Source organism: Grammomys surdaster, unplaced genomic scaffold (genome assembly GCF_004785775.1).
Source record: "Grammomys surdaster isolate TR1022 unplaced genomic scaffold, NIH_TR_1.0 236, whole genome shotgun sequence".
In the NCBI taxonomy this organism is placed as follows: Eukaryota; Metazoa; Chordata; class Mammalia; order Rodentia; family Muridae; genus Grammomys; species Grammomys surdaster.
In genome coordinates this window covers 790,532-806,936 of record NW_021604681.1, presented here as the reverse complement: position 1 = coordinate 806,936, position 16,405 = coordinate 790,532, and the positions used below count along the sequence as shown (strand labels likewise).

At 34.5% G+C, this 16,405-nt stretch overlaps 2 pseudogenes; one reads left to right on the top strand and one right to left on the bottom strand.

Moving 5' to 3' along the window:
- Window positions 1–11,797: 11,797 nt before the first annotated feature.
- LOC114626461 lies at window positions 11,798–13,136 on the bottom strand (annotated as a pseudogene).
- A 1,462-nt stretch (window positions 13,137–14,598) lies between these two features.
- On the top strand, window positions 14,599–15,457 carry LOC114626460 (annotated as a pseudogene).
- Window positions 15,458–16,405: the final 948 nt, after the last annotated feature.

Genomic DNA, 16,405 nt, shown 5'->3' with positions numbered 1-16,405 from the left:
GGGGGATTTCCTGGACACCAAGGGCATAATTTGATGGAGCCCTTTAATTTAGTTTCTCTTTCTAGATATATCTGGCTGTAGGTCTCTGCATCTATTCCCTGCTGGAGGAATTCTCTCTGATGATGACTGGATGAAGCACTGATCTATGAGTATACCAGAATACACTTAGAAATTATTCTCCTGAGTAGGTTAGCTAGTTAGCTAGTTAGCTTTATTTTAAACAGTCATGTTTGGTTTTGCCCTAGGTCCCTGGGCTATCTAGTGTCTGATTCTTGGTTATATAAGCAGTGTTAGGTATGTGTTCGTTCTCATGGAATTAACCTTAAGTCAAATCAGACATTGGTTGGCTACTCCACGAGTTCTGTGCTCCTGTGGGTCTGTCATATTTTGCAGACAGGACAGATTGTGGGTTTAGAGGTTTGGGTCATAGTTTGATGTTCACAATTCTCTATTAGTAGCCTACAGAGTAACTTTCTACACTAAAAGGGCTAGACCATAAGGAGAGAAACTCCATGTAGGCACTAGCTCAACCTCACCATTTTCAATGAGTTGTGTGGATGCAGTCCTCAGCAATAAGGCCTTGGTGTTGTTATTTTTAACAGTTGAGTAATGCTCCTTTGTACCACACTTTTGTTATCCATTCTTTAGTTGAGGAACATCTAAATTGTTTCCAGTTTCTGGCTAATGATTATAGCTGCTATATACATAGTTGAGCAAATGTCCTTATGGTAGGATGGGGTATCCATTGGCAATGTGCCCAGGAGTGGTGTAGCTGTGTCTTAAGGTTGTTCCACTCCTAATTTTCTAAGAAACTGTCAAATTAACTTCCAAGGTGGCTGTATAAGTTTGCAACCCAACCTGCAATGGAAGAGTATTCCCTTTGTTCCTCGTCCTCACCTACATGGGTTGTTACTTAAGGTTTTGATCTTAGATGATGGGTGTAAAATGAAATGTGAAAGTAATTTCAATTAACATTTCCCTAAAGGCTAAGGATACTGAACATTTATTTGCTTTTCAGAAATTTGAAATTTCTCTATTGATAATTCTATTTAGATCTGCACCCCATTTTTTAAAGTGGATTGTTTGATTTGTTGATGGCTAACTTTTTGAGTTTTTCACATATTTTTTTGATATTAGCTCTCTGTCAGATGTGGAGTTGGTAAGAACATCCCCCCCTCAAAAAAATCCAATTCTGCAGGCTGCTATTATGTCTCATTGACAAGTGTCATTGCCTTAAAAAAAATTTCAGTTTTATGAGGTCCCTGTTATTAATTGTTGATCTTCATGCCTGTGCTATCAGTGTTCTGTTCAGGAAGTTGTTTCCTGTGCCAATGTGCTCAAGGCTATTCCCCACTTTCTCTTCTATCAGGTTCAGTGTATCTGGCTTTATGTTGAGGACTTTGATCCACTTGAAATTGAGCTTTGTGCAGGGTCATAGAAAAGGATCTATTTGCTTTCTTCTACATGCTGACATCCAGTTAGACAAGTATTGTTTGTTTCCATTATGTAATTCTGGCTTCTTTGTAAAAAAAAAAATCAGGTATCCATGGGTATGTGGACTTACAACTCTGCCCTTGACTTGATTTTTTGTTCAACCTGTTAGTTTTTATGCCAATGCTATGCAGTTTTTATTACTAATCCTCTGTAGTATAGTTTGAGATCAGGGATAGTGATACCTCTAGAAGTTATTTTACAGGACAGGATTGCTTTAATTATCCTGGGATTTTGTTTTAACATATGAAATTGAGTATTGTCCATTCAAGGTCTGCAAAGAATTGTGTTGGAATTTTGAGGAGGATCTCATTGAATCTGTAGATTGCTTTTGGTAAGATGGCCATTTTCACTATGTTAATCCAACAGATCAGTGAGCATGGGAGATCTTTCTATCTCACTCATTTTATTTCAACAATGAGCTTCTTAAAATCTCATTTATTTGTATGTGTTTTGCCTGAATAAATCTTACACACGTTACATTGTGTTTTTTTAGTTTTTATTTTTTTATTATTACATATTAATTATATATAGTAACTAACATGTTTTATTATGACATTTTCAAGCATGTATATCAATGTCTTTTAATCATGTTCACTTCCCATTTTTCTCTCTCACAGTCCCAGTTGCTCTTTTATTCTTTTTTTCTTCCTAATTATTAGTCCTCTTTCTATGTTCAGTTATTGTATATATGAAACAATACATTTTATTACAGTTACTTAAAGAAGCTTGTGTACGCTTAAATTTTTAAATTTTTATTTGTATTAAGAGGTTTTAAATGTATAACCTTTTAAGCCCATTACTAGAGGTAGTCAAAAAGAAAGGTTACTAGGATATGGGGGAAGTGGAGCTGTTTAGATATTGGAATTGTTTGGAGTAAATCAAATCTGTGTTGTCAGATATATACCAGCAGTCTAGTTTAGTAGAGTCAGGATAACAAATATGAGTCAGCGTTGATGGCACTAACTAGCAGAAACAGCCAGGCCTCCTGCCAAATCAGCAGGAGTCAGAAGGAGGGACCAAGACCAGCAGGGAGACCAGGAGAAGTTCTCAGTGAAGACCAAAATGGGAGACCAAGGAAGTATTGCAAAGCTAATTATTTAAGCCTGCCTTCATGTCCATTGAGTACTATTTATACTCTTTCTAAACATCATGTGTCCTCTATGGGTCTTGCCTCAGCAAAATATCATGTGCATCTGTCCTAGCAAAACTTCACAAAATCTGTGTCACCTGACATTACTTTGCAGGGAGAAGTTGCCAGAACACTATCAGAAGATTTTTGTGCATTTCTTTCAATGAAGTCACAACAAACATTGACCATTAAGGAATGACAAGGCATATTAATACCATCTAACATCTTCTACTGTCTGTTGGGTTCTTCTTAACATCATGTGTTCTTTCATGTGTTTGCTTTAGTAAAACATCTTTTCACCTGTGTCTGTTTCAACAATTATTTTTTTACATGCCTGCTTTAGGAAAACATCTTTGTACCTGTGTCCACTTTAGGAATTCACTTCTTGACATGTCTTCTTTAACAAAACACCAACTGATATGACTGACTTCCCAAAGAAACCATAACTTTTCACTTCAAGCCTGGATAAGGAGTCATTTATGGGAACACTGGCTATTTATCAGTGGCTATGCCACTTAAAATTTTTCTCTGTTCTCCAGCAACCACCTATTTATAGATCCTCAGAGAATTCTGGGCCTTTGTGAGCTCATCTCCTTGGCAAACACTAACTGACAATATAACCTCAGGATTTCTCATGAATCCTTCCAACCTACATGAGAGAATCCTGATAGACTCAATCTTGACCATATCTTATATAAGTGATCAGAGTAGAGTTACTGAGAGTACAAGATCTTATACAGGGGCCATTATAAATTCAGAATATACAGTTCCCCAATATCCCATCTCTTCTTTCACTATGAATGCTAGACAGTAGAGAGGAAGCTTTCAGTGAAGTTCCAGGTAAAACAGTTAATTTTTGCAAATGTGTACTTTGACCACTTTTGTATTCCATATCTTTCTCTTTCTCCTCCCCTGTACTCTCTTCCCACTACTTTTCTTTCTTCCCACAGGGTCCTTTCTGTTTTCATGCCACATGAGAACATTTTATATATTAATAAATATAAAAGATCAAGAAATGAGAGAAATTGGGGATATTTATTCTGAATGAGGCTTATGTGATAAACTTGAAGATCTCTACTTTTATGCATTTCCATGAAAAAAATGTAACTTCATTCTGTTTTATAGATGAATAAAACTCCATTAAAGATATTCTCAGATAAAGTAAAATTAAAAGAATTTGTCATCAGATTTTTATCTCCAGAGAATGTTTAAAGAAAACTAGTCAAACCAAATGGAGAATTCTGAGCTCTTTGGGTAAAAAAGCACAGCCACCAAGATGTCTCAGTAAATAAAGATACTTTTGCCACCAAGCTTGATGACTTAAGTCCAATCTCTGGAGCCCACATTGTTAAAGGAGAAAACCGACACACACAAGGTGTTCTCCGAACTCGACACACATGCCATGGCATATGCATGCACACATGCACACATACAATGGTGCATATGCGAATCCACACACACTTACACACATACACACACACACACACACACACACACACACACACACACTCAGGCACACATGTATGCATATATGCACTGAAGAACAGCAGAATGTGCAGAAATAAAATAATTTAAACTGTGTGGGTTGACTTTCTTCTTTTTCTGTTTTTTCCCTTCATTGCTTGTGACAGGACCTCACTATATATACCAGTTTACCTTCAAACTCCTCTGGCTCAACTCTCTTGAGTATTGGGATTACGTGTGTATACCAACATGCCTGTTTCTATGAGTTCCTTTAACAGATGTCACTAAAGAATAAGTTATATTATTATCTGATGTGGCAGCCTACATGTGTAGGGAAATGCTCAAGGAAATAATATCTTAAATTTAGGATAAGTTTATTTTAAAAAATTCACCAAACATAGATAGAAAAGGAAGAATATCAATTTCAGCATGGACTTCCTGGTCCATTTGCACTGTAGTCTGTCCTAGGTAAAGATGAAGAAGTCACACTTTAATGCATATACATCATGGTTATTGATCCAATTTACATTTTCCTTAGAGTAATCTTTTGTGGCATATGTAAATGATGGGATATACAAATTATAGTGTGATAGGGAATAAAGTAAACAAATGGAAGACAAGTTTGGGTGCTTCACAAAAAGTGGTAAAACATCAGCAATAATATCCAGTGAGAAGTTCAATATAGAACACATAATATCTTGAAGTAATGCATAGGAAACTAGCAAGACAAAAAAAACAGGATGAAAATAGAGGGAACAATTCCAAGATAATACAGTGGCAAACTTTAACCCCTCTACAGTACTGGAACTAAGTTCACATATAATGACATGTGCAAGTTAAAAGTTGAGGTCTAAAGCCAAGACTAGGAATAGTACATGTCTATTAGACCAGCTACTAGAAAAGCTAACACAGGATGGTGGCAAGTTCAAGACCTGGCTTACATAGGAAGTCCAAGGTTAGTCTGGGCGATTTAGGAAGTCCATGTAAAAAAGGAAAATAGCAAAGATTAAATAGATATACAGCCAGCCTTGATTACATTCTAAGTTCACAATATACTGGGGCTATATGATACTCTATTGAAAAAAATCTATAATAATTGAACAAATAAACAGTACACATATCAAATTTAGATGTGAACCAAAGACTCACGCTAAGTTAAAACACTTAGTATTGGATTTCTCATGCATCTTTCTTCTCAGTTCGTAAGTTATCCCTCATTCTCTCTCATTTTCTCTGTTAGAGTTTCATCACTTGAATATTATGGCCAAATTACATATTATAGTAGGAGACATAATGATTATTGCCACACATTCAGGTTACTTATTATATTTCTATTGCCCCTAAATATTTGTCTACATTTTTCAGGTAAAAATATGCCTCAGGTATTTTTTTGTGTGTAGTTTTATAGAATTTATAGATCCTGTTTTCAGGAAGAGTCATTAATTAATTTATCTTTTCTTAATTCCAGGAGCAGCCCAAAATAAGGAAGTAAATATTTATTCCAGGGAGACACAACTCATTAACATAGTACAATTAAATTAATAAAATGTAATAAAGAATAAAATGTTATGCATAAAGCAGTCTGACCAGAGAATATGGCATTTACCAAGCTCAAAACATATAAAAACAATGAATAAAACTTCAATTGAGAAACCTCTATTGTATACTGAAAAAATATAAAGAAATAAAATATTAAAACTACATGATTTAAAAGGTTTATTTTTCTAGGACATTATATATTTGATCCTTATTTATTTATTTCATGGATGTAACTCTGTCTGTGATGAATAGATTATTATTCACTTTAATTTTTAGAAGATACTACAGTCTATATCTTTGGTATATTGTTGCTAAGTATTTAAAATTAATTACATTTTATGGAAAACCATCTTATATTGAAAGCATATTAAACTTAGATGAGTACAATATGAACATTTACTAGCTAGAGTGATGTATGATATAGATTTATGGAACACAAAAAGCCCACTTTTGTGTTTTAACCAATGATGTAAAAACCTTAAGAATTAAGAGTACATTTGTAACTTAGACAGCTAAGTCTCATGAGAGCATTAATGAAAATAGTGTTTGGCATTTCACTTCTGTAAATAAAGCTGCTGAATAGCACTACTTCAGTGATCAATATTGTCTAATTCAACGCCAGAAGCCTTTGTAATTGTAAAGGATAAGGGAAAATAAATCAATCAAGAAAATGCTTTAGCCTCCTTGCTAGATATCTTAACTTTCAAATGCCATTTGTTCTATTTTTCAGTGGTACCTATAACATAGAAAAATACATTTTCAGGGCAGCAGTGTGCTCATCATTCAATAGAGATATTGAAACTGCTAGGAGTCTCTGTCAAGGTTGAAAATACTTTTATGCAAATGATTGTCTAAAGTAGTATTGCCATGTTGACATGTAATATGTTATTTTTCATGGTGCAATAGTGGTTTATTTCCTCTTATAACTTAAAAAAGATTTATAATAATCTCTTCAATGCAGACTTTTTCATTAATGAATATTCTGATGTGTTTTAAGGAGAAATATGATTTGAAATTTCATTATACTTAGATACACTCTCCAGCTTGAGTTAGTTATATGTTTCTAATTGTAAGATATTCAAAGCTGTTAAACCATCTCATAGTACTACAGGTTTTTTTTTCTCATGATCAAAAATGCACAGCTTCATAACTAAAAAAATATGAGGAGTTGTTATTTTGAAATACATGTTGGAATACTTTTGGGTAAACTTGGTGCATAATTTTGTATAGAAAGAAACAATACTACAATGTTCTATTATAACACATTATATTATAACCCTTCATAACTTTAGCAGTGATCCAAGATCATCATCACAATGAGAGAAAACCTTCATATAATAAAGCCAAAAATATGTCCTACGAACACTGACACCTATGCATGGGACTGCCAGACATTAACAATATTACACACACACACACACATACACACATGAGAGAGAGAGAGAGAAAGAGAGAGAGAGAGAGAGAGAGAGAGAGAGAGAGAGAGAGAGAGAGAATATCAAACTTTGTTCTTTCAAAAACATATGTGTGTATAGACAGAAAATTCCAGATAAAAATGTTTGTTTTAGTGGCCACTAATTTTCTGTCAGATTAACCTATCCAGATTAATGTTGATTACTGTATAATAATGAAAATGAAAAAACCTCAGGAGTTCCAACGTTTATATAATTAGTGTTTTAATGATTGCTTTTCTTTGCTTTTGCATTGTTTCATCATATCACATGCATATATTTATTTTTTGAGAGTGTCTTTGACGTTCTTGAGTATGAGGTTACATATGTTCTTTTCTCTCTCTCTCTCTCTCTCTCTCTTCTTTTATCTATATAAAAAAAATATCTAAATATATATAAAAATATTTATATATATGCATCCATATAGACAGTTACATCGATATAGATAGAAAAACTCATAAGGACTCATACAACTATTTACCTAAAATTACATATTATACACATCAATATGTACATATACACACACACACACACATAATGTAAGTGAAATTTTCTCATCTGGACCTGCACTGTTTCTCCCAAAAAAGAACCATAGATTATCTTTCAAAAACACTACCACCAGGCATGAGGAAATCCCCTTTTAGCTGTTAATCAGAGGAGTCCAAAAGACTCAAAAGCAATGCAGGCTACTGTTATTATACTTGTTTCTCTTCTAGATGTTCAAGACAATTCCCTATTGCTGAAGGCACAAGGCTTTGTACACAGGACACTGACTACCTGCACTACCTATGACCTCAAAGCCTTCCTGAAGACTAGTTTTCATGGTACCAAAAGGTAGCATGAAAGTTTCCTAGGTACACATGCAACCAATGGTCTTACCCAGCTCTTATACTTTTGAAGTACAAACAGCAATTGCCATGGCATGATATCCCTAAGGGTACAGTATTGGAGTGTATATCTTGGCACTAACCAATTGAGCTTAAGGTTCTCGCAACATGTTAGGAAATGATGACAGATACTGGAAACATAGCCACCTATCTAGGGATAGTAAAGTAATGGATTTTGGAGGAGAACCTTCAACCACCATATTACTAAACCATTGTATTTTCTAAATAAATTCCAAGTATATATTGTTATAGCCACATACATGTATAAATCATATTTATCACCAAAGAAATACCTCTTTGCAAGAGATAAAGAACAATTTTAAAATGCCCAACCCTTCAAAATTCAAATAACTAGTGACAATATGGTACACAGTTCAACAGATATATCTATAATACTACTATTGCATCTAAGGCTCAGAAATTGTTGCAGAAGAAAGAGCAGAAGGATTTTAAGAGCCTGAAGGACAGAAAGTTTACAGTATCTTCTAGGTATATCAGAGAAGCAACACCAATCAAATCTTGTGAATATTGCTGAATAAAGATGAACCACACCAATAGACACACTACTGAAGAGAAAAATTTTATCTCAAATTGAGGGTTTTCTTTTTATTTTTATTATTGTTACATACATATATAATGAATAAAATATAATATAAAATTATATGTTTTTAGTGTATTTATACAATTTAAGAGCTGACCCTTTTGTATTAGATAACCAATTAGAAGGCTTATGACAGGGGAAGACTAATTCTCTTTCTCAGCTATCATTTATTGTGTGTAGCTCTTCATCTAGATGGGGCCCATTAGATTCCTCCTTCCAAATTAGCCTATGTATTGATATTAACATTAATTTGTATATTTATTTATTGAACACAAATTTCTTAAATACTTAACAAGCATTGAAGATACAGAAGTAAATAATATATTTTCCCTACCTCAAGGAATTCTTTGTCATTCTTTTGTTCATTATTGTTTATAGTATATGGTTTTGGATATAATCAGAGAAATATTTTTAAAACTGACATTCATTAGCTGAAAGTATAGTAATAGTATTAATAGAAGCTTCTTTAATAAGGCATAGAAAAGCATCACTTAATGAGAGTTGACAATTTTTACTTGAATGTGGTATGCTGGATATAAAATTTTACACAGGCAAAATGGGATATAATAGCCTTGGAGTCAAAAATTAGGTTGGTTGCATTATTGATGTAAAAACTGTAAAGGTCTGCAGTGTAAAGGAATGGACAGCACTGTAAAACTTTGCCTTTACTTTTGCTTTTGCCCTTCATGCCAAAATGAGGGGTGGGAGGAATGATTCCTAGGCTGTCAAGTATAGGCTGAGGCTGCAGTATTCATTTGCTTAAATATAAGTCAAAGTGGCAGTTCTAGTTTTTCAGCCTTCAAGTAGGTCTTTATGTGATCGTGCAGTAGTAATCCATTTCTCACACTCTGTGGAGAAGCAATGTAATGTGAAATCCCCTTTACAATTCATTTTTTAGGATGACATTGACCACTGAGGTATCTACCCAAAAATTTGTTTGTGGATAAACTAGAAAAGTTCCCATCTTCTTCAACAATTTTCATGGCTGAAGTTTAATGTGGTGCTATCATTCTAGATTGGCCCAATAAGTTCATGTAAGCCTTCTGTGAAGTGAAGATTGTGAAATGCTGGAGAGAAATTTACTAAAGGATACTGATTTAAAATATGAATTCCTATAAGTTCCTTTTGCAAATGGAAATGTATTACACCAGGGAAGAAAGATAATTGGCTTTTCATCAGGCACACATCCTATTATCACTATCACAATATGAGACATCACAGTATCGCTAATTTGGCACTTTAAGTGATATAAGAGTTAAGCTAATAGAAAGCTTAACACAGTCCCAAAATATGTCATATATCTAGGAGCATGTGTGAAAATTCTTTTGTCACCCACCATTAATTATTCAAAACAGTCTCAAAATCCTAATAAGTGATATTCCTTGGATAATCTTTGCAGGGTAGCAGAGAGCTGTTTGGATTTGTTTGACATGTTTCTGTTTTATATAGCACTATTTTCAATTACATATGCTTAATCAAATATATACACACAAAAAAAGAAAAGCTGAAAAGTTGTATTTAGTATTGGCCTGTTTTTCCTATGCATATGATAGATTTTAGTTGCTTAACCCCATTGTCCTCCCTTTGCCTCTCCCTTTGCCACTAAATTTCTTCTTCCTAAGAAGTCAGCGGGCTACTGTCTTGTTTAATTGGAGTTACTTGAAAGAATATAAATGTGAGGTTGTTTACTGGAACATGGACAACTTTTTGGTGTCTATACAACTGAAGAAAACGATAACTCACTCCCAGTCACTCAGGGTGAATGATCTCTCATATGCCCTTTCCCTATCCATGATCATCTTCGAGTTTTTATTACTATGATAAAATACTCTGACCAAAACAACTTTAGAGGAGAGGGTCTATTTCAGCTTGCAGGTTCACATTATAATTCATAATCCAGAGAAGACAAGGTAGAAACTCAAACAGGTCAGAAACTCTTTGCTTTCCCTACCTTAGTCTGCTCTCTTGTACATTCCAGGACCACCTGCAGAGTAGTGGCATCATCCACAATGCTCTTGGCTTTCTCATATCAGTAACTAATAAAGAAAATTGCCTATAGGCAAAGCTTATGGAGATGTTTTCTCAATTGAGAGCCCTTCTTTCCAAGTGACTCTAATTTATGTCAAGTTGTCAAAAAAATGAGCCAGGACTCAGAGAAAATGTTAACAGCCTTATGCTATACATGCTACATGTAGATAACCACAGTTATGAATACAAGTACCATGTCAGAATCAGAAGATAATTTTTATGTTACACCTTCCTATCTCAATCTCTTATATTCTTTGTGGTACACCACCATATTCTTAGTCTCTTCTATCCTTTAATGTTTTCTATATCTTGGTGGGGATGATAAATATTTTCTGTTTAGAACCAAGCAGTTCATCACTTATTTTTGGAACTTTGAGAAGTTTAAAAAAAATACAAGATTTTTTTGAAAGGTAATCTCATAGAATCACAATATTATTACATTTGTGTAGTACTACTATTTGTGGTAGTCTCTGATTCCCAACTACAGTCATTTCATTTATTTTTATTGTGGTTGTTGATACTATTGATTCAAGTCTACCATCTTGTGACCTGTTTTCTGTTCTACCAGACATTCTGGGTTACTTTCTTCTTTTTCCTGCTTTCATTTACGTAGTGCATTTTGAGTTTTGTTTTGCCTTTACTATTCACTTAGGATCATGGTTCAGATAATGTTTTCATACATGTTATTATATTTTACTGTATTTACTAAAGCCCCACAATTCAATTTTCAAAGCTCAGAATAGAAAGGTGCTTCGTATGTTTTATATATTCACAAAATATTATGGAGCTACAATCTTCTTTCAGAGTATTGTCATTACTGTAGAAAGTCACACCATTTATATAAGTCACCCAAAGTTTTCCCAATAATTATGTTTCTATGTTATGATAGACATTTATTATAAGTAGACCATGTAATATCATGTGTTGTGACAGCCTAAACTTGCCAGCCATATCATCAAATTCATCTATGTGATGATATTACTTTAAATGGCTAAACACTTTGTTAGATGGGTATACCATTTATCATCTGAAAAAAAGGAGTTGTTTATACTTTTTAAACTTATTTTGAACGATGTTATTATTTCTTGCATTAATTAATCCTTTATTTACAGTACAAAATTTAAATAGGATAATGGTTCTGATCCGTGATACTCAAGGGAGAATGTCACCCAAAACAGCAGATCTGGTTCAGTCTCGGTCTAGATTACATTTCGCCATACTGTGAGATTACCAATGGCATTTTAGGCTTACTACTTTGACCCATGGCAATATTCTCTATCTTTTGCATCAGTAGAAATCCCTCAATGGATATATATGTTCCTTATCCAGCCAATCATACTTAGGATACGTGATGAAGAACTGGCACCTATTTGTCCTGGGACCACTGTTTACCATGGAAAGCATGTGTGGAACTGAGTGTCTAAGTTACATTTTCAGCTGTAAATTGACCCTGATAAAATATAGGCAACTCCAGAACCATCACCATTACCAAAATCTCCACTCTGGATCACAAAATCCTTTATGATCCTGTGGAAAGAGCTTCCTCTGTATCCTGTAGAAATATCATCTTTTCTGAACTCTACAGTTCATAATTACCTAAAGTTTTCTTCGATCATAGGTACCACATCTGCAAACAGCTCAATCTTCATGCCACCAACTTCCTGGCTACCAGTGCTGACATCAGAGAAGAACACAGGGTTGACTGGACTATAATATGCCACCACTATTGCGTCGATCTAAACAATACAGTTAACATATCCCAAGAGGTTTTGTTTGGTCATTTACTGTCATTTATTTTATATGTGTACCTAAGAATTGCATCTCACTTTTCTATACTTAATTTTTCTTTGAATCAAAGTAAAATTAATCATTTCAATAATGTTAAAGCATTTATAATTTCGAAAAGCTCATTTATAATGTAGAAAAACAAACAAACAAAAATGCAAATTTCCAAATGTTCTCATGAACACGAAAAGAAATCTTGTACCCATTATCAGGTTTCGTTTTATTTTCTACTTATACTTCTTAGAAACAACTGTTCTGATTTCTGTTGCTATGGGTTCGCTTGTTTTGGGCACCTAGAAATACAAATCATACAAAGTGTCACTTTATGCCTTCTTATTATATTTTGCATGACATTCCCTGGGTTCATCTACATTTCTATGTTATAATCTGAACCAGTACTTCTCTATTTAAACTAGTTTAAACTATTTTATTTTTAATTAAAAATAATTATATCATTTTTCTCCCTTCCTCTCCACTTCCAACATTTTCCATGACTACTCTAGCACCTTTTCAATTTCAAGGTTTCTTTAATTATTACTGTTCCATTTATACGTATAAAGGCATAAAGTGGTTCCTGAGTCACTTTCATGTTGCCTGTATGTATATGATTTCAGGGAAGACCCCACTGGTATCTAGTTGGAAAACCAACTACGAAGCTTCTCTCAGGTGGAAGATTATTCCCCCTCTCTCAGCATTCTCTAGTTACTTATGTCTTTGTCTAGATCCTGATCACTGCATGAAAGCATGCCTACTGGCATTGCGCTTGTTTGGGTTTTGTTTAGGCAGCAATGTTGAAGGTGAAATTTCTCTGTCATTTCTAGGAAACAAGATATCACAGCAGGTTTTGTGGTTCTTGTGGTCTCACAATCTTTCAGTCCCTCTTCCTTCATCTTCTCTAAGACATAGGTGCAGAAACAGTTTTGTATTTTGACCTCCTGTGGCTTTCTTTAATGGCTTGCATCTGCTACAAAGAAAAGTTGATTTAATGAGGGGTGGGAGCTACATTTCTTTGTGTGTATTAGGATAGGTTTTAGCATACAGTTAGTGATTGTGCTTTCCGAATAAAGAAGTAGTAGTGGGTTCTCTTCAAAGACCCATGCCATCACTATTCCTGGCTAGTTCACTAGTTTTGTAGTACCAAGCATGATTTGTCTTTTATTGAATGAGATTTAAGTTCAATTTAATAGCTCTTAGTTCTTGCCAAGATACTTATGCCACTATTATACCTGTAAAAAGTTCTTGCTGTGTTGACAATTTTTGTGGTTCATAGTCATTATAGTTGGTAAGAACTATTGATTGCTTTCCCCAATTTGAAACTTACATAACAATTTGTGATACAATGAGAGCTGGCCTTCAGGGCAGAAGGCTTTGTGGTTTGTATCCAGGTCAAATCCTCTAAGTCCTGTAGTCAACGTGTATGCTGCCTTCAACAATGGGGACTTGTCTTCACTTTCTAGGAAGTGGAACTCAAGGGCAATAGCAATTTTTTAGTCAGATGCTTGAATTGCCATTACCAACAAGGGAAGGTTCTCATAGCTGGTACTGGGGGTTTTGTTAATCTATGGCATTTGAGAGGAATATTATCACTCCTTCTGATGGATGGTATCTCATTGTGTTTTTATTTGCATATTATGTACTTATGCATGATCTTTAATAAGAAGCACTTATTTAAACTCTTTACCTACTAGTAACCAACTTGTTGGGTTTTGTTGTGGCTGTTTAGCTGCAGGTGTTATTTTTATATTTTTATTTTAGACTTTTATAAGATGAATGGCTTAGAAATATTGACGTATAGAAAATTTGAATTTTTACATATAAGCCAGTTCATTTGTCTGTTGTTGTCTGTATTTGGTATCATAGCAGAAAAAAAAATCTAGCTTCTTTTCTAATACTGGCATGTATAGTACTTCATGGGGGTACTTCTACTATTTCTCATTAGCTTTGATATATGATTTTTTGAAAGCATGAGAGTTTCTCTGTGTATCCTGTGCCAGCTGTATTCTCAGGATCCTGCATTAACAGCTTCCAGGGCATTGGAATAATAGGCATGTGCTACTCTGCTCAACATAATGGTCTTCATTTATACTCAACCTCAAAGTACTTTCTATTTTTCTTCATAATTTCTTCACTAACTCAGTTTTTAAAAGTGTATTTAAGCTGTCTCTAGGGCATCCTTGAAAAGACCAGGGGCCATGGTTCACTTGGCATTGAGGTTGCTGAACCAACCTGGATCTGCTGCTGCCATTGCTGAGAGTGAGCTTGGCTATCCAGAATCCCAACCCTAACTCCAGAAAACAGGAAAGACGACCAAGAGATCGGAGATGAGGTAAGAAATGTGGCAGAGGCCATAAGGGAGAAAGGCAGAGAAGAACTCAGCCATAACTGGGCTTTGAAGGAGGAGAGACTCCATTTTACATCCAAATCCCGAAATATGGATTAAATGAAGGACATAGTTTCAGGCACCAGTATCAGCTGAGAGTCTTGGGAGACTATTGATTTAGGTCGAGTTGATCTAACTGTACCTATTGACTTAACCCATCTTGTGAATGGGAGAGGTGTGACCACTTGAAAGGGGTTATAGAGTCCAGCTGTTCGAAGACAGTACTGATGCTTTTCAAGTAAAAGTTAATTTGAGGTACAGTTGCCTTCAGAATTAGCCATTGATGCAATTGGAAAAAAAATTGGCAGTGTTGTTACTATGCCTTTTATGACCCAAGAAGTCTAGAAATTCTGTGCAAGCTCGTTCCATTCCTTCTGAGAGAACAATCCATTCCAAAAAGAATGCTTCCTCCTGAGGCACTAGTGCCCTATTTTACTGATGGGAAAAACAGAGAGTAAAAAACCTGGTGACCCTGCCAAATTTCCTGAAGCAAGATTTGATCACGACATGAAGTATGACCACTTTCTTCTTGATAACACGAAAGATGAACTAGCTCTTCAGAATGTTCAGCACTTGGAAGGATCCAAGACAGATTTTCTTTGGTCTTACTCCTGGCTGGGTGGTGAATATAACCAATAAGAAAATTCTAAAACATACACACCTACAGGTGACTATTGTCTTAAATATTATAGCTCTTAAACTCCTTTCCAGTAAATCAGACTAGTTGTAAGCCAGACAAGGGTTGAAACATGGGTTCTTATGGGTCTTAAAACCTCAGAGTTGATAACCAGCCTTCACTGTGGTTAGATCTCTTGTTCTTTTTCCACCTGAAATTAAATCACAAGCAGCAAACAAGGTACGGAGGAGAAACAAGTACATTTAAAATTTTTTCAGATTTGTGAATTTTATATATTTCCTGTTGCTACTATCATCTGGTTTATTTCCACTGTTGTCAATGGAAATATTTCACATAATTTCAATTTTTTTAATTTAAAGGTATTTTTTTTCATAACAAACCATATGGAGTATCTGATTATCTCATGTACATATAAGAAGAATTTGTATTGTGTTGTATAGGAGTAAAGTGTCATATACATTCATAAAACCTTTTAGATTACAAGTAATATAAGATGGTTTTTGATAATTTCTTGACTTATTCCAATATTTATATAATAATAACCATTTTTGTCTATATGGTTTAGTTCATTTAATCATTTTACTGCCAAGTAAAAAGACCTTTACAAAGACCTATGGAAATCTTATTACACAAGCTGTCCTATTAATATAGTTTTTCATTTTGACACCCACGCCACCCCCACCCCAACCATGATAGGCACTATCAAAGTGACTGTAAATTTAAGTATTTAACTGTAGTGAATGAAATAATTGGAGACATTTCACAACTCAGTTCTACTTGCAAAAATTCTCAAATTCTCATTCTCTCCCCCCGCCCCCGGATTTCTTTATCTGGGAAGCTCTCTTTTCTCAGAGATCTGCCATTTATTTTTTCAGTTTCCCTAATTTCTCTCTCCTTAATTCATAGAAACAATCTAGTTCTGCTTTGACCCTCCTCCACTACTTCAGAGTATGAAATATAGGTTTACATAGGCAAAAATGTTATCCAGAGGCCCACTTCAATTTATTTTC